The sequence below is a fragment of the Leptonychotes weddellii genome, chromosome 6, assembly GCF_054177405.1.
Source record: "Leptonychotes weddellii isolate Sample4059 chromosome 6, ASM5417740v2, whole genome shotgun sequence".
NCBI classification, from domain to species: domain Eukaryota; kingdom Metazoa; phylum Chordata; class Mammalia; order Carnivora; family Phocidae; genus Leptonychotes; species Leptonychotes weddellii.
This window is the reverse complement of record NC_138374.1, coordinates 85843405-85863500: the sequence shown is the minus strand read 5'-3', so window position 1 is coordinate 85863500 and position 20096 is coordinate 85843405.

Sequence of the window (20096 nt, the reverse complement as noted above, 5' to 3'; positions counted from 1 at the left end):
TAGATGGTACCCAGTTGGTTTGAAGACAAAGTGTATAGTGTTAAGGACTGTCCTGCAGAACTTAATTCTAGGCATCTAATATCTTCATCAACAATTTAGATGATGGACTTTTCATATGTTCATGACTTTTTCAGAGGACAAGTTGAACAGGGTTGTTTGTGAAGGTTTGACTAGAAGGCAATATTACCTTCTAAAAATGGGGAGAAAAATGTTGATTGAACAGAGAAGCATCCTCCCCCTTATAGAAAGCACACATGGCATAAGAGAAAGGCCTAATGGTTTTAGTGGGCCCCAAGCTGGAGGAGGAGTGTTCTTTTTGAGATAATCATGGTAACAGGATCTAGTAACAAGAGAACTACATTCAAAGCCAAGGTGTAATCCATCCAGTATATTTCCAGTGGCCCAACAGACACTAGTGGCATGAATTTCGACCAGTATATCTGACTCTCTGAAACAAATGCAGAGTCAACATAAATTAAAACTAATCATTTTATGTATTTTCATATGCACAGTTCCTCCAGTGGTGGCTTTGAGTAGAATGGGTTATATCAATTGATTCTCATACCACCCTATAGATTGTGCAAATCAGTATTTGAAATACTCTCTTTTTGTATGTGTTTGGTTGGTTGGTTGGTTGGTTGATTCCACCGCCCCCCCTCCAGATTCACGATAGCAACTAGCTCTGGATGTCTGCTTCTCCCTAACTCCCTGGATGCTGGCTGTGCCAATGTTTGTGAAGATCCTTTGATCAAAGCTCATACTTAAGTGATGCAGAGACAATGCTGAATTGCCAAATTGCCCCAGTCTATGGATTTTACTGCAAAGTTATATTAAATCAATAGGTAGCCAAACCAGCAGGCCTCTACCAGCCTGCCTAATTTTGGGGTGAGAGCTTTAGTCAAATTTCATATTCTTCCCCTCCCGGGGAAGGTCAGTGTTTTTAGCCCTTCCAGGGGCTGAGTGGATGCAGACTACTGATGGAAGCAGCTGGTGCATCACTCATGCTGCCCTTTCAGCTCAAGCTAAGAGGAGAGGCTCTGGCCACCAGACAGGGAGGCTGGGGTCGCGTACGGAGAAGGGCTACATCCCTGCAGGTCTGATCCTGGGCAACACGTAAAGGAAGGAACTCATTCTAGCCCCTGCTCTGCAGATAATTCCCTCCAGGACCTTGGTTGTGCCCTCCAGCACTCTGGGCCTCAGTTTTACTTTCTGCCTGTGAAAATGAGAATGTCCTTCTCAGGATAAGCTTTTCTTGAGGGTGAAATTAAATAATAATGATAGCCAGCGTCCATTGATCTATTGAGCACTTACTCCATGGTTTCACGTCCTTCTCTGCTAATTCTAACATCCGTGCCCAATCTGGGTTGGACCGGTCAATGGCAAATGATTAATGATTCTCAATTGAGATCACGTTTTCCTGCCTCTTTGCCAGGCTTCGATTGGACGCCAGGCATTGTGAATTATATATTGTTGGGTGCTAGATATTTCTGTATTGCTATAAATCTTCCTGAACATTGTTCTGGGATGCGGTTACTTGGAAACAGTTGGATCTTTTTGAGTCTTGCCTTCATGATTTGTTAGGCGGACCCAGAACAGGGTCCACTCTAGTGCTAAATATTCCCCACACCGAGATAAGACTTTCCTGAGTACACTACCCAATGAGCCATGAATTATAAGTTTTTGTCAGTATGGCTGAAAAGAACAGAATTTGGGTGCAATTCCTGGCCCTGTGTTGGCAGCAGGCACAGTTCCCTCCAAGCCCTTTGGATGTCTCCTTCCCCACAGCCTGTGTCCTGTCCCTGCTCTGTGATCTTCAGGGTTCTCTGTCCTCTCTCATATTCTGTGCTCCACTCTGGCTGCTTTGGCACCCCCAGGCTCTCAGCTCTGTCTCCTCAACTCAGTGAGATCACGGGGCACAGCCTCAGTTTCCCCTCCTGTGTGGCATCAGGAAACTGTCTCAAAGCAGGAGTGGATGGTAATTGTAGGGCTCATTAAGTTTATTTCCCATTTCTCCAGGCTCACCGCCCTTTGTCACCTGATACTCAGTGATTCAAAACTGTTGTTTCAACTGTTTTGTGTCTTTTTGTTGTTGTTTCAGGCAGGAGGATCAAACCCCATGTCTGTTACTCCATCCTAGCTGGGGCAGAAGCCAGAACTTCACGTTTGAAGTCACGGAAACTTGGGTTAAACTGCTGACTTTGTTCCTTAAGACTCGTGGGACCTCTGTCCAGCTATACGAACGGCCCGAGCCTCGGCGGGTTTTCTGTCTAACGGGGGGAAACGAGCTTCCACAATTCAGCAACGCAGGACGGAATGAGAAAATGCGTCCAGTATGGGTTGAAAACCCAGAAGGTGTGCAGCTGGGAAATATGGGAGAACAAGCGTTGAGGAGAGAATAAGAGAGGGAAGGAAGAGGAGCCGGGGGGGCAAGGGCGTGGGTACGGGACAGGGGGAAGCCAGTGGCCAGGCCGGAGAAGGAGAATGGGGGAGCCAGGTGGCCTAACAGAGAAGGAGTTCCAGAGCCACACAGCTTCTGTCTCTGCCTTCCAGGGGAGAGGTTGTCACAGACGGGGGGCTGTGGCAGCTGTGGGCGGGGGCAGGACAGAGACTCCCTGGGCTGTGGAGCCCGCCCCAGGAGGCTGGTGGGCCAGCCAGCTTACACCCACCGAAGGGAAGGATGACTACTGTGCTCCCTGTGACTCTCTCTCTCTCTCCTATCAAACCTGGGGGACAGGGATGCTGGTGTTAGGTTTGGGGGTGGTAGGGCCAGTCTGCTGAGCTGGAGGAAGTGGTCTGTGCCCCAGGGTCAGAATGTAGGGTTCTCAGTGCTTAGCACCAACTCTGAGTTCCAGGCAACATCAGGTACATTCTCCCCCTGGGTACAATGTTTAGCTGCCACACAGTTTGTTGAACAGATAAAATAATTGTTTGATAGAACATGCAAAAGTCACACTAGGACGGAGAAGAAAGTAAACGTCGCAGCTACCCAGTTTCCTTCCCCGGAAGCAACTATTATCACCTATTTCTTGCATGTCTTTCCAGAGATTCTGTATGCAGAAGGAAGCAAACATATACATATATAAATGCAGATGCTTTTTTATTTTTGAAAATATTTTATTTATTTGTCAGAGAGAGAAGGAGAGCGTGAGCACAAGCAGGGGGAGCGGCAGAGGCAGAGGGAGAAGCAGGGTCCCCACCCAGCAAGGAGCGCGATGCGGGACTCGATGCCAGGAACCCAGGATCGCGACCTGAGCCAAAGGCAGACGCTCAACGGACTGAGCCGCCCAGGCGTCCCACAGATGCTTTTTTAACACAAATGCTGGGTATAAGGTTCCAGCCAGCTCACACATAAACAATATGAGAAAGAAGAAGATGGTAAGTTCATTCCCTTAAGTCTTGGGTCACTGGTTTTGAGCCTTAGAGGGTCCTGTTTGCCCTGCCACCCCCCGCAGCTTGCTGCTGCTGTCAGGTCCCTGCTCAGAACCTTTGGGTTTGACTCTGGGACCCTGCGACCCAGGCTCCGGTTCTCAGTGTCCCATGAGCCCTGGATCACCAGCGTTCCGGGACGTGCGGGGGAGTTCACCACAAGCGAGGCAAAGCCCTCCCCACGTCCACCGCTGACTGCCCTCTCCTATTTGTTGTAACGAAAATGAAACCTGACGCCTGAAAACGCCAACGACCCTTGTTGGCCGGGCGCCAGGGCTCCCGTGAGCCGCACGTGCTCGGTCGTGGATCCCGCCGCGTCCTTTGAAAGCACGCTCGGCCACCAGGACCCCAGGGCTGACACCTGAGCCCGCGTGTTCTACGCTCCGGGACAAACCACAGCAGGCCAGCCTCGGGCAGATTAATTCGTAGGCTTCCAATGCTCATTCCTACTCACTGAAAGCCTTATATCCTCTAAAGTTTAGGTAGAACAGAATTGATTCCTTCAAGAGGAAACTCAGCACGCAGTCTCGTGGACCATTTAGACATTCTCGGACAGTTCATGTAACAAAGCATTAGCCGCCAAGTAAACATTTTACAAATTATAAAGTGGCCGCTTGATTTTTCACCATGGAAGGAGGAGAAATTGTTTTTGGAGAGATTGATTTGTTTATTAATTTATTTTTAAGGTTTTAATTTAAATTCCAGTTAGGTAACACACAGTGTATTTTCGGGGAGATTTAAGATCCAGTCTGTGCTAATTTAGCTTGTGTCTAGTGAACACCGTTAGATAGAAATGCTTGCTGGAAAAGCTTGAACATTTGTTTGGTCTATCTCATTTGTTTTCGATTTTTCTGTTTGTCCTTATTCCTTCTACTTATCTCCCTTCCTCTGCTTCTTCAGTTATTTTGTGGAATTTGAGAAAAGGATCTGAGACCTTGGAAAAGATCTTGGAGTTTTTCTGTTTTGTTTATTTATTTATTTATTTGAGAGAGAGAGAGTGAGAGAGAGAGAGAGCACAAGAGGGGGGAGCGGGAGAGGGAGAAGCAGACTCCCTGCTGAGCAGGTAGCCTGATGCGGGACTCGATCCCGGGACTCCAGGATCATGACCTGAGCTGAAGGCAGTTGCTTAACCAACTGAGCCACCCAGACGCCCCAGTTTTGTTTTGTTTTTTAAAGTAACCTGCTCATCAGTACCCCCTGGGATGCCTTTTTTATTTTTTAATGCGGACTCTTTAGCCCTATCTCTGGAAAGTTTATTTCAATAGGTCTAAGATGTGGCCAGGGAACCTGTACTGTTAAAAGCTTTCCAAATAATTCCAAGGACATTCCCAGCTGAGAACCACAGCTCAGTGTATGACAGGGGCTCAGCTAATCGATTTCCTCCCTCACGTTGTGTATAGGGCATGTCTATGGATCAGGCACTATTCTAGGTGTGTGGAATTATTTTTTTTAAAGATTTTATTTATTTATTTGAGAGACAGAGAGAGAGACAGAGATAGTGAGCGAGAGCTTTCAGAGCTCCCTTGAGAGGGAGAAGCAGGCTCCCCAGTGAGCAGGCAGCCCGGTATAGGGCTCCATCCCAGGACTCCGGGATCATGACCTGAGCCGAAGGCAGACGCTTAACCGACTGAGCCACCCAGGTGCCCCTAGGTGTGTGGAATTAATCAGAAAACCAAGTAGAAAAAATGCCTGCCCTTTGGAGCTTATTCTATAGCATTTATTAAAACAAAACAACTTCACCCAGAGTTCTGCACTGTCCACCAACTCAGTTGCACCCATAAATTGTTACTCCTCTTGCAAATGCCTGTGCTCTGGTCATAAGGGAAATGAGATAAAATCTGGAAGATAAGTGCACGAATCCTGTATACAAAAATCATTAATGGGGCGCCTGGGTGGCTCAGTTGGTGAAGCATCTGACTCTTGATTTTGGCTCAGGTCATGATCTCAGGGTTGTGAGATCGAGCCCCGCATCGGGCTCCCCGCTGAGCAAGGAGCCTGCTTAAGATTCTCCCCCTCCCTCTGTCCTTCCCCCTGACCCCCCACAAGAAAAAATTAAAAAAAATCACTAATCATTTTTCCTCCGACCCCATCCTGTCTTCTTGCAAAACTTGCTCTCAACTTTTTCTCAGAACCGATGCTCTTGCAGGTCCTGCTGAGTGGGGCCTGAGTCACAAGACTCCTGTGGCCAAACTGCTTAGACCAGGGACAGAAAAGCCGTCACGACTGGGCCAGTCTAACTCTTCTGGGCCTTTAGATATGCACTTAGAAAAGTCACAGGGGTTGCAAATTCAAATGCCCGTTAGGGTCAAATGGGTAACGTAATGAATGAGGCCGGCCAGGTGTAAGGAAACGAACCGCACAGCTTCGAAGCACAATTTCACCTGACCTGTGATCTTGGGGTCAGGGACCCTGCTCTGAATTTAATGTGTCCCCCCACATTCTTATGTTGAAACTCCAATCTGCAGTGTGATAGTATTCGGAGAGGAGACCTTTGGGAAGTAATTCGGTCGTGAGGGTGGAGTCCTTGTGAATGGATTAGTGCCCTCGTAAGAAGGAACAGGAGAGAACTTGCTTCTTCTCTCTTGTCCCCTCACCATGTGAGGAAACCAGGAAGAAGGCTCTCAGCAGAACTCAACCAGGCTGGCACCCTCATCTCAGACTTTCCAGAGCGTCTCCAGAATTGTGAGAAGTCAGTGTGCGGTGTGGAAGCCACCAATCTTCTGCATTCTTGCGACAGGCGCTGGGACTGAGGAGGACAGGTGGGGGACCGAGTGAGAGCCGGGAGGCCGGAGGGCCCCTGCTCCGTGCAAAGGGCTGGCTGTTAATCGGCTCCAGCCAGATGCTGCCACGCGTGAGCCCCGGTTGCCAGGTGTTCTGATGTTTACAGAAGTCCCCAGGTCAGGTTTGTATATGAAATCCCACAATTTAACAATGTTGAAATTATCTTACATTAAAAAAGTTGTGTTGTCCGTGACAAACCCAGGGCTGGCCGTATGGGCTAGAGAGCACCAGTTTGCCCAGTGTGCTTGCTCTGGCCAGCATGGGGGAAGCAGGATGGGAAGCATGGTGAACGGGGCCCGCGGCTGCCTCCGGAGTAGAGAGAGCCTGAAAGGTGACAATGGCAAAAACAGGCTTTTTTTTTTTTTTTAAATGTGGTAGAAGGACACACTGGTTCCTGACAGCCTTCTAGTTTTTATTCCAGTCCGTTGCTTCTCAACCTGGGGTTCTGTACGGTCCTGTTTCTTTATAATAAACCACCTTTTTATCCACACAAGTTGCAGCTGTCTGTTATCTTTTTCCCAAAGGGCAGTATTATTACTATGCGTTAGTGTAACTAATAGTGACTCTTCTACGTGTCCGTTGGTTTGGTATCTGTCAGGCACATCCCGAGTTATTGAACTAAACTGATGTTCAGCTAGTGATTGCCAAACCTGGCTGTGCATCAGTATCACTGGGAGCTTCCGGAAAATTACACATCCTTCTTGTAAGCAAACGCTGATGCATAGCAAGGCAATCACGGAGACGCCCAGTCCGCAGCAAGGGAAGACTTGGTTTGGGAGGCAGCTAAACGAGGAAACTGGAAGACAAGCCTCCAATCTGCCTCTCCACAGGAGAGTCAGGGAAACTTAAAGGCAAAGGAAAGAAGTCCGGGTAAAAAGTTGCAGCTGTGCTCATTAGCTTGTTAGTCCCATTGACCCTTTGGTTTCACTCTGATCCCACGCCAGACCTACAGAATCAGTCACCAGAGGGAGAGCTTGGAGACTGTATTACAAGCTCTCTGGGTGACTTGGAGGCAGCCAGTCCAACTCTGGTCTGGGAACCAGAGTTTGGGGGTACCACCATGAGACCACCGTCAGGTGTGGACCACACCTGAGCCTGAGTGGGCTGCAGGTGCTTATTTTTAAAAATTTTTTATTGTTATGTTAATCACCATACTTTACATCATTAGTTTTAGACGTAGTGTTCCATGATTCATTGTTTGTGCATAACACCCAGTGCTCCATGCAGAACATGCCCTCTTTAATATGGGGTAACCCATCCTCCCACCGCCCTCCCTGCAGGTGCTTAGTTATTTAAAAAGGATCTCAAGGAGACGCCGGCTTCCAAGTTATCTTATCTTATGTTGTAATTGAAAAGTTTTGCTTCTTGCCCCTTTATCCTTTCTTGAATTGGAGAGCAGGTTGAAAGCAGGAGATCCCGGAGCCGCTTGGTTAAATCCCATGTGGGAATTACACTCAACTCAAAATTCAGGACCTAGATCCCCGATAATGTTGAACTACTATATTTTCCAGTATATTCTGTTTTGAAACTTGATGGCAATTGTTAATAGTCAAGAAGCATTTATTGAGCACCCATGAAAGACCGAGCTTTAGTATTGTAATAAAGATTACAGAACTCAATATTATAATAACTGTAGAAATCACGATCTTGGTTTTGTTAAATAGAGCTGTACTGAATGTAAATAGGACATGTCTGGAAGATAAGGTCAAGGGCAATATTATTCTAAGATCTGAGATGGAAATTTATCTCAGAACTGAGGTCTCTTTGGTGCTGTGACTCTGGTCCTTGACCCCACCCCGACCCCTGACTTCCTGTCATGATACATGAGCATTGTACTTACCATGGTCTTCAAGGCCTGCAACCTCCTGGTTCCACTGCTCTGTTCTTCTTGTGTTTGCTTTGCTTTTTCTTGCCCTGGACCCTGAGAGCCCTGCCTCATTGCTTTTGGCCAGCACACGGGAGTCTGACGTGAGCCTGTGTCTAGCTCCGTAGGCTCTACCTCAAGGCTTTGCTATAATTTCCCACTGTTCTGTGCGGACCTAGCTGATGTTAGCACACCTTCCCAAAGCCTTGGCTTACATGAAGAGACTTAAGAGTCATCACACCAGTGATCTCTGGCCTTCTTCATCCCACTGAGGACTTTTGGTTTTACATTTCCAAGGCTCTCCTGAAAGTGGTCCCTAAGCCCAATGAAGAAAATTGAGCAGGATTAGGTTGTACTGTTGGAAGAGGCAAGAACTTCGAGAAGCAGTAGCAGGAAAAAGATCGTTCCCTGGGTTAGTGATGTGTTAGAGAGACAGAGAGACTTAGTCTATGAGCCACCATGGTAGATGGTATTTCAGCTTGCTAAATATTCCAGTTCCCTCCATAAAGGGGACTATGCATTGCCATTTCACTGATGTCAGGGTTGGCCTCAAGACAACCTTTGGCAAAAGAAATGTGAGTGAGGTAGCCATATGGCCCCTAGTGATCCCTACCTTCTGGTGTCCATGGCCTTGTGGAATCCCCTTCTACACTGAGTCAGGGCTGGCCCTTGTGATCAACAGAATATGGCAAAATGCATGATTTCAAAGACGAGGCTAGAAAAGGCATAGCAGCTTCTGCCTTCCTCTGTAGGATCACTTGGTCCAGAAAAGGTTGTCCACTGTACCGTGAGGACACAAAAGCAGCCACAGGAAGAGATGCATGTGGAGAAGACTCAGGCCCCAGACAATAGCCTTGGGAGTGCGCCATCTTGGAAGACAGTCTTCCAGCTCTAGACAAGCCTTTGGACGATGCAGGCTCAGCTGGACTCTCACTAGAGACATCGAGAGAACCACACTGCCCGAACTCCTGACCCACAGAAACCAAGATAATAAATGGCTATAGTTTTAAGCCACTATTTTTTGGAGTGATTTGTTATAAGCAATAGGTAGTTAATACAAGTATGAGTAATGTGGGTTGTTTTGCACAGTCTGGAAACATTCAAAGCCAGCTTGTGTTTGCCATGATCTCTGTTCTCTCTAACATGACGCCAGCTACGTTCCACAAGAAGGTTGCTTCATCAATTCAGGTCCTAGAGTAAAAAGCAGCATAGAGCTCAACACGGCTGATCCAAGATGGATGTGATGCTCGAGCAAGAAATAAATCTTTGTGGTTGTCAGCCTTGAGATTTTAGAGTTGTTTATTTTCACAGCATAATCCAGCCTGTCCTGGCTGATACAGCTACAGATTGTCCATATTCCAAGTTAAATTCAAACTGTTTTCCACAGTTATAGATTCATGGAGGATTACTGCGGATAGAAAAGAGATCTGATGTACTTTTGGGATAGTGAACGCAGGGAAGAGAGCTAGAGCTCCTACAGTCCTGCCCCAGTGTGTGCAAACACACAGATCAAGAAGCACTGAGCAGCCTCATAGTCAGCCAGCCCATGGTCCTGCACGTGGTTGCTCACGGGATCAGATGAGAACAGGTGGTTTTGTGCCCAGAGGTTCTGCCTTCAAACTCGGGCCCGGGAGCTGGCTGCCAAAAGCCATCCTTCCTGGGCTGCGAAGGTGGGAAAATGAAGGACAGGTGCTTTCCGAACTCAAGGAGTGCTAATAACCATTCAACACTGCCACGTGACGGTTCATGGGTGAGTTTGCAAAAGTCCAGATATTATTGACTTTACTGCTAATTATATCCTCGTAAGCAAGGAACCAGCTGGAGGAAGGAGAGAGAAGAGTTCAAACTCATTTGCAAGGTTGCGTGAGTTTTCCCAGCCTCAACTTCATTGCTTACATAATCTCCCCAGAGAGTAGCCTGGAGCATGGTATGTGTGTGGGTTTCTGAACTGAGAGATACCAAATGGGCAAGCCTCTAACATCTGAGGACTACTACAGTGTTGGTCTCAAGCTGACTTGTGCGGTGCCCCAGGCATCCCGGATCCAGGCTCCCAGTGTTCTGGAACCTTAAGGAAAGGGCAGACAGTATTGCTCTGAGGGGCGGAGACAGCATCAGGAAGCCATTCACCCACGGATCCAATGAATCCAGTTCCTGTGGTTTCTTCTCCCAGTTCCTAGGCCTGCCCAAGCAGGGTGAGGAGAGAGATTGCATGTGCCCCTTGTCATGACTGTCCGTCCTGCTTTCCCTGCCACCTAGCCCTTTTCCCAAAGCCATGCATTTTCACTGCTTCCAGTCCTCTGGGGAGATCACAGCACCCCCTCTCGCCGGAGGGCCAGTGTTAACCCCCTGAGCCACACTCCTTGCACATCACACACTTGCTTTCTGTTTGGTCTTTTTCCTCCTCTTCTTCCCTCCTCACTCCCCTTAACCAGCAGAGGATTGGAGACAGACAAAAACAAGAATGTTTAAGCTCGTCACCTCTGGCCTATGTCTTCCATCTCCTAAGCTAAATTCCAAGAGGGTAATTGCATTAGTTAACCCCAAACCTGGCCTCCCTCCTCCTCCCTCTTTCATGGAGCTGGAGCCCAGTTTGCAAAAAGCTCTGCACCTTAATTTCCAATCTGTGCCCTCTCTGGGACCTTGCCCTTTCTAGAGACCAGCCATCCTAGTCCAAGCTGAAGCTCAAAAGGCTTTCCGAATATAACCCTTCTTGTCACACCCTCCAGCTTGCAGCCAATTAATGGCACAGAAAACTAGCTGCTGCTCCAAGGAGAGAAGGAAGAGGGGAGGAGGAGGGGGGCGGATTAAGGAGAGGCTGGTGGGAGGCCGCACTGAGAATGGGGCCAGGCCCTGGGCTAAGACAGGGTGGAACGTGCAAAGGGATTCTTGGAAGCTGGGGCTGGACAGGAAAGGGTGAACAACCACACTGAATCGCAGCCCTGGAGATGAAAAACTAACCAGAAGGTTCATCAGTTTTCCCTACAAATTTGGCATTTTCTCCAGGGTAGCCATGATTCTCTGTTCTGTGGGCAGGGCACCGGTGATTTTCCTCGGACTCTTCCCTGTACCTTCTTACCTATGTCTGGCGCCTAAATACACATTGGGGTATTTGAAACAGACCCCACCCGTCCCTGAGGAGCTTCTGTCTCATTAAACAAACACCTTTGAACCTCCACTTTGCATTTTATCCCATGCACCCATGGGTGGACGATCCACAACCCCTTTTGAGGAGGGATATGTTTTTGCTGTGGGGCTTATGGTCAGAAATAAGAAATTTACTTGGTATGTGTAAACTTGTTATTTAAATATAGATGGTAGATAATAGATGGATAGATAATTTTTTAAATGAAGTTAGAGGAAGTTCACTCTCTGTTCTGGGCTGATGGCTCTCAAAAATTTATTTTCATCAAAAAATGTATTTTTTTGTATATAACAACCCATTTGCTCTTCTAACATTTGCTGAGTACCTGCTGTGTGCCAGGGATGATTCTAGGTGCAGGGACAGAGGGAAGGGGGACACAGCCCTGTCCTCCAGGTGCCTAGGTGGGAGGGGAAGCAGACTTCTTAACAGAAAAGTTATGTTTGTGCCAAAATACGGCAGGTGCTATAATAGAGGCATCAATAGATTGCTATAGAAGGACAGAGACATAGCACCTAATGTCAGGATAGTCAAGGAAGTTTCCACCAAGGAGTTGACATTTATGCTAAGTTGAGTAAGTAGGGTATTCTGACACCCAGTGGCCTGTTGCCATCCAATTCTGGCGCTAACTTCCCAGAGCTGGCACAGTCCCCACAAGACCGCCCCCACTTCATATACCAGCCACAAGTTCAGGGGGTCCCCAGGCCACCTGCCCTTCTGGCTGATTGTCTATAAATTTAGGAGTTCTCACGACCACTGTAGGTCTGATAATTTGCTAGAACAACGGACAGAACTCAGGAAACAGCTATATTACGAGTACGGTATTATTCTAAAAAATACATACAGATCAGGACCAGCCAAATGAAGAGACACATAGGGTGAGGTCTGGGAGGGCTCTGGGTCCTCTTCTCATGCTCTCAGCACATCAAAGTGTTCACCAGCCAGGAAGCTCCACTCAGCTTTGGCGTCCAGAGACATACTTGATTAAATCATTAGCCCCATGATTAAACTCAGTCACCAGTCTTCCTTCCCTCCCTGGACCAGAGCTAGCTCAAAGGCCCCACTAAAGACCCTCTAATCATACGGTTGGTCTTCCTGGTGACCCACTCCCATTCTGAAGCTATCTAGGGATCCACAATGAGTCACCTCGTTAACTTAATGATAGCACAGTGACCCATGGGGCTCATGAATAACAAAGGTACTTCTATCACTCAGGAAATCCCAAGGATGTTAGAAGCTCCATGCTAGGAACCTAGGGGGGAAAAAAATCACACAGATTCTTTATAACATAACAAATTTTTTATACCAACTAAGATGCTCTGGGTAGAAAACTTTATCGAATGATTAAGAGTTGCTGCAAGTGTAGATTTTTGGCCTACACTGACCAAAAACGAAGTTGAAGATTTCCCTTGGTCCCTATACACAGGGTAGCAGGGGAGCTTAGCCAGGATTAAAGATAGCACGAGTCACCTCTGTTTCTTTTCTCCCTTTTCCTCAGCACTGCATCTCCCTCCACTTCTACCTGCTGTTCCTTTTCATCAGTCCCTTCAACCTTTCTTGCCTGAATGGCTAAGAGTTATGGCACAAAAGCCCCAAACTCCACTGGCAACAGCATCACAACAGAGAGTCCTTTCTAGCTGCACTCTTCCCCAAGGCCGCGAGTCAGACGTCAGCCCTCAGAGCCCGCTGATGTGTCTCACACCAGCAGCCCAGAGGTGAAATCGGGTGGCGGTCCCGTTAGCTTACATTTTACATTCTTCCAAGTGGTCACAACTCAGAAACAAACATCTGGAGCTTTTTACAGAGACTTTAGAAAGAAGAGAAAAAATAACATCCCCTAGGATCTCTGTGATGGAGCTCTATCTCTCATCGCGCTCTTCCCTTTGTCACTGGGTTCTCCCCGTCCTCTTCTGGGGGGTGGTAAGGAATCATCATTGTCCTTGCCTTGCAGACATAAGGTTTGTCCCAAAGGATGGCCATGAAAGAAAGGATTCCTTTAATGGCCCATGCACATCCATGAATTTTCTCTCTCTCTTTCTGTTGGGGGTTTGGGGTGCTATTAGGAAAAAATTATGAAAAGGAGGATAAGGTTCAAACTATAAGCAAATAAAACAAATTCTCTCTAGGAGATAAAGATTCTACATCAAAATTCCCATTCTTCCCAGAGACACTGTGAGATTGGGTGGGGAAGGAGGAAGGCTTTGTTTTATTTTCTTAAGGAGTCCCTAGACCTTTCATTTATCCATTGAACAAATACTTATTGAACACCAACTATGTGCAAGACACTATTCTAGATGCTTGGAATACAGCAAGAAATGAAATCAAAAACTTCCCTGTGTGGACAGTCTCTTCAATAAATGACGTTGGGAAAAGTGGACAGCCACATGCAAACGAATGAAACTGGGCCACTATATTACACTGTACACAAAAATTAACTCAAAATGGATTGAAGACTTGAATGCAAGACCCAAAACCATAAAACTCCTAGATGAAAAGAGGCAGTAAGTTCCTTGACATCAGTTTGCAATTTTTGAATCTGACACCAAAAATAAAGGCAACAAAAGCAAAAATAAACAAGTGGGACTACATCAAACTAAAAAGCTTCTGCACAGTAAAGGAAATCATCAACAAAACTACAAAGCAACCTACTGAGAAGATATTTACATATCAAATATCCATTAATGGGTTAATACCCCCCAAACATAAAGAACACATACCATTCAATAGCAAAAACCCAAACAATCTGACTTAAAACTGGGCAGAAGATCTAAATGGGCATTTTTCCAAAGAAGACCTACAGCTAGCCTGAGGGGTACGTGAAAAGGTGCTCAGTATCACTCATCATCAGAGAAATGCAAATCAAAACCACAGTGAGATATCACTTCACATCTATTAGAATGGCTATTATCAAAAAGACAAGAAATAGCAAGTGTTGGTGAGGATGTGCAGAAAAGGGAACACTTGTGCACTGTTGGTAGGAATGCAAACTGGTGCATAGGGCACGTGGGTGGCTCGGTCAGTTAAGCGGTTGCCTTCGGCTAAGGTCATGATCCCAGGGTCCTATGTTCGAGCCCCTCTGTTGGGCTTCGTGCTCAGTGGGGAGTCTGCTTCTCCCTCTCCCTCTGCCCCCCCAACTTGTGTGTGTGTGTGCTCTCTCTCTCTCAAATAGGATCTTAAAAAAAAAGTTAAAAATAGAACTACCATATGATCCAGCATTTCCCCTTTTGGGTATTTAACCAAAGAAAACAAGAACACTAACTTGAGAAGATATCTGCACCCCCATGTTTATTGCAGCATTATTTACAATAGCCAAGATATGGAAACAACCAAAGTATCAGTGGATGGTTGAATAGATAAAGAAGTTGTGATAAATATATATATAATATATATATAATTTTTATATATTATATAATATATTATTTTATATATAATGGAATATTATTCAGCCATAGAAAGAATGAAATCCCGGTGTATGTGACAACATGGCTGGACCTTGAGAGTACTACGCTAAGTGAAATAAATCAGACAAAGAAAGACAAATACCTATGATCTCACTTATATGTGGAATCTAAAAACAAACAAAAAACCTGAACTCACAGATACAGAGAACAGATTGGTGGTTGCCAGAGGTTGGGGCGGGGGTGGGGAGCATGGAATGGATGAAGAGGTCAAAAGGTACAAATTTATTTATAAAATAAGTAAGTTATAGGAATGTAATGTACATGATGACTATAGTTAATAATACTATATTGCATATTTGAAAGTTGCCAATAGAGTAGATCTTAAAAGTTTTCATCTCAAGAAAAAAATTTTTTTGTAACAATATATGATGATGGATATTAACTAGACTTGTGGGGATCATTTTGCAATGTATACAAATAACAAATCATTATGTTGTACCACGGAAATTAATACAATGTTATATGCTAATTACACTTCAGTTTTAAAAAAAGAGAAAAAAGAAAATGGCAGACAATATATTTCAGTAATTTCCAAGGTATACATATGTCCTAGACAGTGCTGAATTAATCACTGACAAATTAAAAAAGAAATAGCACAAAGTGTTTCAGATGTTTGTTTTAGTTAAGTGAAATAATCCTGTACAAGTGTTGCTTCTTGTAGGGTGTTGCTCTTATTTCTGTAGTAGTTAGTTTTGGAAATGCTTAGGCCTCCTTGTTTTTTAAAGCTGAAATAAAAATTTATAGTAATTACAAAAAAAAAAAAAAAGGAAAAACTCCTGCACTGGTGAAGTTTACATTCCTTTGAGGGAAGAAAAACAAACTAAAAAACATATAATATGGCAGGTGATGGTAATTGTTATGAAGAAAAACAGACCCCGTTAAGCGATTAGAGAGTGATGACAAGGAGTGGATTACAGGGATATCAAGACAGCCTCCCTGTGAGGTGCCATTTGAAGTGAGTTGAGAAAGTGACAACATTGAGGAAAGGGAGTTCCTGGGAGAGGCAACAAGTGCAAAGGCCCTGAGGTAGTCCCTACAACAATGCTAGAGAGTCAGTACTACTGTCGTCTACCCTTTTTTTTTTTTTAATTCTTTGCTTCTCCAGTTTCCTCACCCTCTTCCCCCTCCCCTTTTTCCAATCTCTCCCACAACTTCTCTTCCCTTTCCTTCCCTTCCCTGATTTTCTCCTTCTTCACTTAACATCAGCCGCATCTAGCACTACCTGGGAGTAAGCCCAATCTTGTCCAGGAAATGCCGAAATTTTTAAAAGGTGGGGGAGAAGAACAGAAAGAGAAAAATCCGTCTCACCGAGTGACACTCCGTCCACATGTAGCCACCATGTGCCCACAACATGCTGCGGAAAAAGCCCTTCCCTGGCTTTGGGCCGCCTGCAGAACCATCTTCAGCTCTTCAAACACGCGGCTGCCTTCTGTCAACTGTCAACAAGGTCTCCTGGTGGCCCCGAGGAGTCTGGGAAGCAGGGCAGGGCTTGGAGAGGAAGGGACTGCAGAGAACACATTTCTCTGTCAGCAGCCGAACTGAAAACTCACCAGGGTCTGCTGTGACAAATTTCCTGGCCCAGGAATTGAAATCAGAATGCTCAACTGCTCAGCTACTTCTGTGATTGAGGAAACATAACTTGTCTCGCTTGTATACAGTTTCAGAAAATGCATTACATTCTGTAAGAGAAAGAAAAATATCTCTTAACAATGGCATAACAGGGGCGCCTGGTGGCTCAGTCGTTAAGCATCTGCCTTCGGCTCAGGTCAATCCCAGCATCCTGGGATGAGCCCCGCATGGGGCTCCCTGTTCAGCAGGAAGCCTGCTTCTCCCTCTCCCACTCCCCCTGCTTGTGTTCCCTCTCTCGCTGTGTCTCTCTGTCAAATAAATAAATAAAATCTTTAAAAAAAAAAAAAACAGTGGTATAACTTCCAAATCCTCTTCTCTTTAAACTTATGCCAGAAGATACACCAGGATTAGTTCAAGAGAAACTCCCATTCGCATGTGTAAAGATCAATGCTGCTGAGAAACACCCGTTTCATTTGTTTCCTCTTCTCCATCCTCCTATCCCGGCCCCTCCTGGTCTCATCTTCACTCCACCAAACCCACCCCATCCCGGGTCACTCCCGCTGAGAATCCCACCAACATCCCCTCAGGGTGGGCTGCGCTTTGTGTCTCCGCTGAACCCTCCTCACATTTTAGGGTGACAAGCCCTTTCCATGTGCCCCCTCCCCCACTAGCCTGCAGGCCCCCGTGTGTCAGCCTTCTGGTCTCTCTCATCCCCTGGGGCTCCAGTGCACCGTGCAGGCCCAGAAATGGTACGTGACCGGCTGAGGGGCTGAGCAGGCCTCACTTCTGAGAGAGATTTGTAGCCCTGCCTGGGCTTTAGCTCTGGAGCTCTCACGCCAGCTGTAGTAGATTTTCTTGAGCACTTCATGACCTCGAAGACTGTGCTTGGTGCCAGCGTCCGCTCAGCGCCTGCCTCCATCGTGATCCCCTCCCTCGGCTTTGTGTCTTGTCTGACATACGCGGAGTTTGCGTTTGTAGAGCACTTGATACAAAGCCCGACTCTTGAATTAGCGGTCAGTGGTAAGGGGTTCACTCCCGGCATGTGCGGAAGCATCTGCCAGAGTTGGAATGGTGCCTGGAAGTCCTAGGTTATTCACAGGTCACAGGAAAAAAGGGAAGGGATGAAGGAAGAAGAGGAAAGAACGGAGATGATTTAAAAAGGAAAGCTGGAAAATGACTTCCTTTCTTCTCTCACTCATTCATGGATTAGTTGACTAAAACACTTCCTGAGCAGAGATGCGAACTCTGCACTGAGCCCCCGTGATCCCAGGCGGTGCCCAGGATCTAAGGACTGCAAGAGGGAACGTGGCGGATGTGGTTGTAGGCCTCAGCGTCTGTGGCCCAGCTCCCCTCGCGAGCCTGGGGGATATGCCTGGCCCAGGTCACACAGCTGGAATACCGGTTACCACGGAGACCCCAGGGCGAAGAGGAGGGACGTCCACTCTGGTATCATCCAGCAGCTTCCAACCTTCTTTCATCCTGGCCCAAGCTGTGGCCCTTCTTCCGGTTGGCAGTACCACCCACAGGGGGCCTCCTGTGGAGGGAAGAGGAGCAGCTGACGCTGGGGGGCTTCAGGCTGAAGGTGGTGTTCGCCACGGAGGAGGAGGAAGTGGGCCCTGCGTCACGGCTGGCCAAGCAGAACTGCCACGAAGAAAATTATGAGGTGAATTAAACTTTAATTTGATTTTTATTTGGTTCCAGCAACCAATAAAGGGACAGCAGTTTTCCCAAGTCCTGTCAGCGGTTGGAGGAGTGTTTTGAGAACATCTGTTTTATTAACGGCAGCAACAATAAAAGCCAATCCCAGATTTGTAGAGGAGCTGCCTTCCAAGGCCCCCCGAGCACTTTCACTGATCTTGTTGGCGGCCTTGCCTCAGCAGCCCCAGAGAAAGGGTACTTGTAATTAAGCTTAACTACGGAGCTCTCTTGCAGACCTCCCCACTGCTGCCTCCTCAACCCCCGGGGAACCAGGAAAGGGGGGGTGGGGTGGGCAGTTGGGAGAAGGAGAGAGGGAGAGAGGGAGAGACGGAGCGGAAAGAGCCCGGAGCCAGTTCTCAGTCCTTCATCAGTCTTTATTCGGCACTTGCTGGGGACTCAGCACCCAGCTGCCTAGCACCACTTGCTGAGTTTTCAGGGCTTAGGAAAATATAGAACGATGTGTAGCCACGGGGAAAGCGTGGGAAAGCATTTCTGGTTTGCATAAAATTCCATTTACTTGAAAGAATAGAAAAACACAGAAATTTCTTATTTCCCCCCAAGACTTTTCTTTCTTTTCCCCCCTTCCTCTTGCTGAAATGCCAAAACTGTTTAAAAAATAGACAGCATTTATTCTAATTACTTGACAGAAAGTATGTATTACAACAATTTCCAAACTGACTGTAGTTTAGGCACTGGAAGTGATGTGCTTTTACGTGTAGAGGCCAAATGGGATACACGAAATACTGGATATCCATGCAGTGGAATATTGTTTGACCAGTAAAAGGAATACAATACATGTTTCATGGTGAATGACCCTCGAAAACACTATGCTAAGTGAGAGAAGCCAGTCACAAAGGACAACACATTAACTGCCCGAGATAGGAAATGAAGTGTTTGGTGATGGGATAAATCTTCAAAACACTGCACTGGATGAGCAAAGTGATCGAATGCATATGCACAGAGTGGGGGTACACATCTTCCTACACCTGGGGCGAAAAGGGGTACGTGAGGCTGAGTTGGAATGATGGGCAGGGATGAGGGGAAGGGTCTTAGATGGGTCTGTGATGGTACTAATGTACCACAACTGAAGGGTTTGATTACCTTCTGAGGTTATTAAAATATTGCAGAAAAGATTCTCAGAAAAGGAGCTGGGGAGATAAACTCTCGAAAGAACAATATAAGGCAAAATGTAACCAAGAATAATGTTTTGCTCAAGTTACAAGTCATTTGGGAAATTCAGTCACTTTTTTAAAAAATTAAAATTATTTTTTCTATTAAAGAGCAGTATATAAATTAAAAATATCAATAAATGTATTTATTTCTATTGGTTTTTTTTTTCCCTAGCCTTTTTTGGTTGTTTTTAAAGTTATCCTCACAGTCCAACCCCGTATTATAATACACATTTTTCAGTTCAAGTTATAAGAAGGATTTATTCATGTTATCACAAATTCTTAATAAACATCACATTCATCAGGCAACTTTCTTAGTATGTGTATTCTTAGAAGGGAACAGATTCAAAATGACTGGTAATAAAAAAAATCATCTACACAAAAAGTGAGGCAAACTTTGATTAATCTGGATACTTAGAGAATTAATTTTCATTTACAGAATAAGTCTCTACCTTAAGAATTATGCAGTGTTCTAACCAGGGAAACAGGAAATACAATTAAAAAGCTAAACAGCACAAAGGTATCAATATTAGCTTTTCTTCACCAGTCTCTTGGCAATGATTTTTTAAAAACTGTTCTCAGGATGACGGCAGATATGGAATGGAACAAAGAAGTCAATTGGATTGTTGAATGAGGTTGTTTTAAAGTCACAGCTGAAACAATAGTCTTGAAAGGCAAGGTACCAGAGAGTGGAAAGGTTTTTTTTAAATTCCAAAAGCTGGTTTTGAACATCAAAAGCCGAACGGGAAGGAAGCTGGGCATAACATTTATCCACAAACCACAGAATAGGTAGGAGTGCATGACAGAATAGGCTGCCTCCTGAGAATTGTTTATTACTCAGATAAAGAACTCAAAACAGAATGTAAATCAACTTTATCACTATGAACACTATTTAGTTCAGTTGGCACTTTTTTTTTTTTTGGTAGCCAGACTTCCTTGATGAAGGGAACAGTGTGTTGATTCACATGCTAGCAGAGCATCCTTCTGTT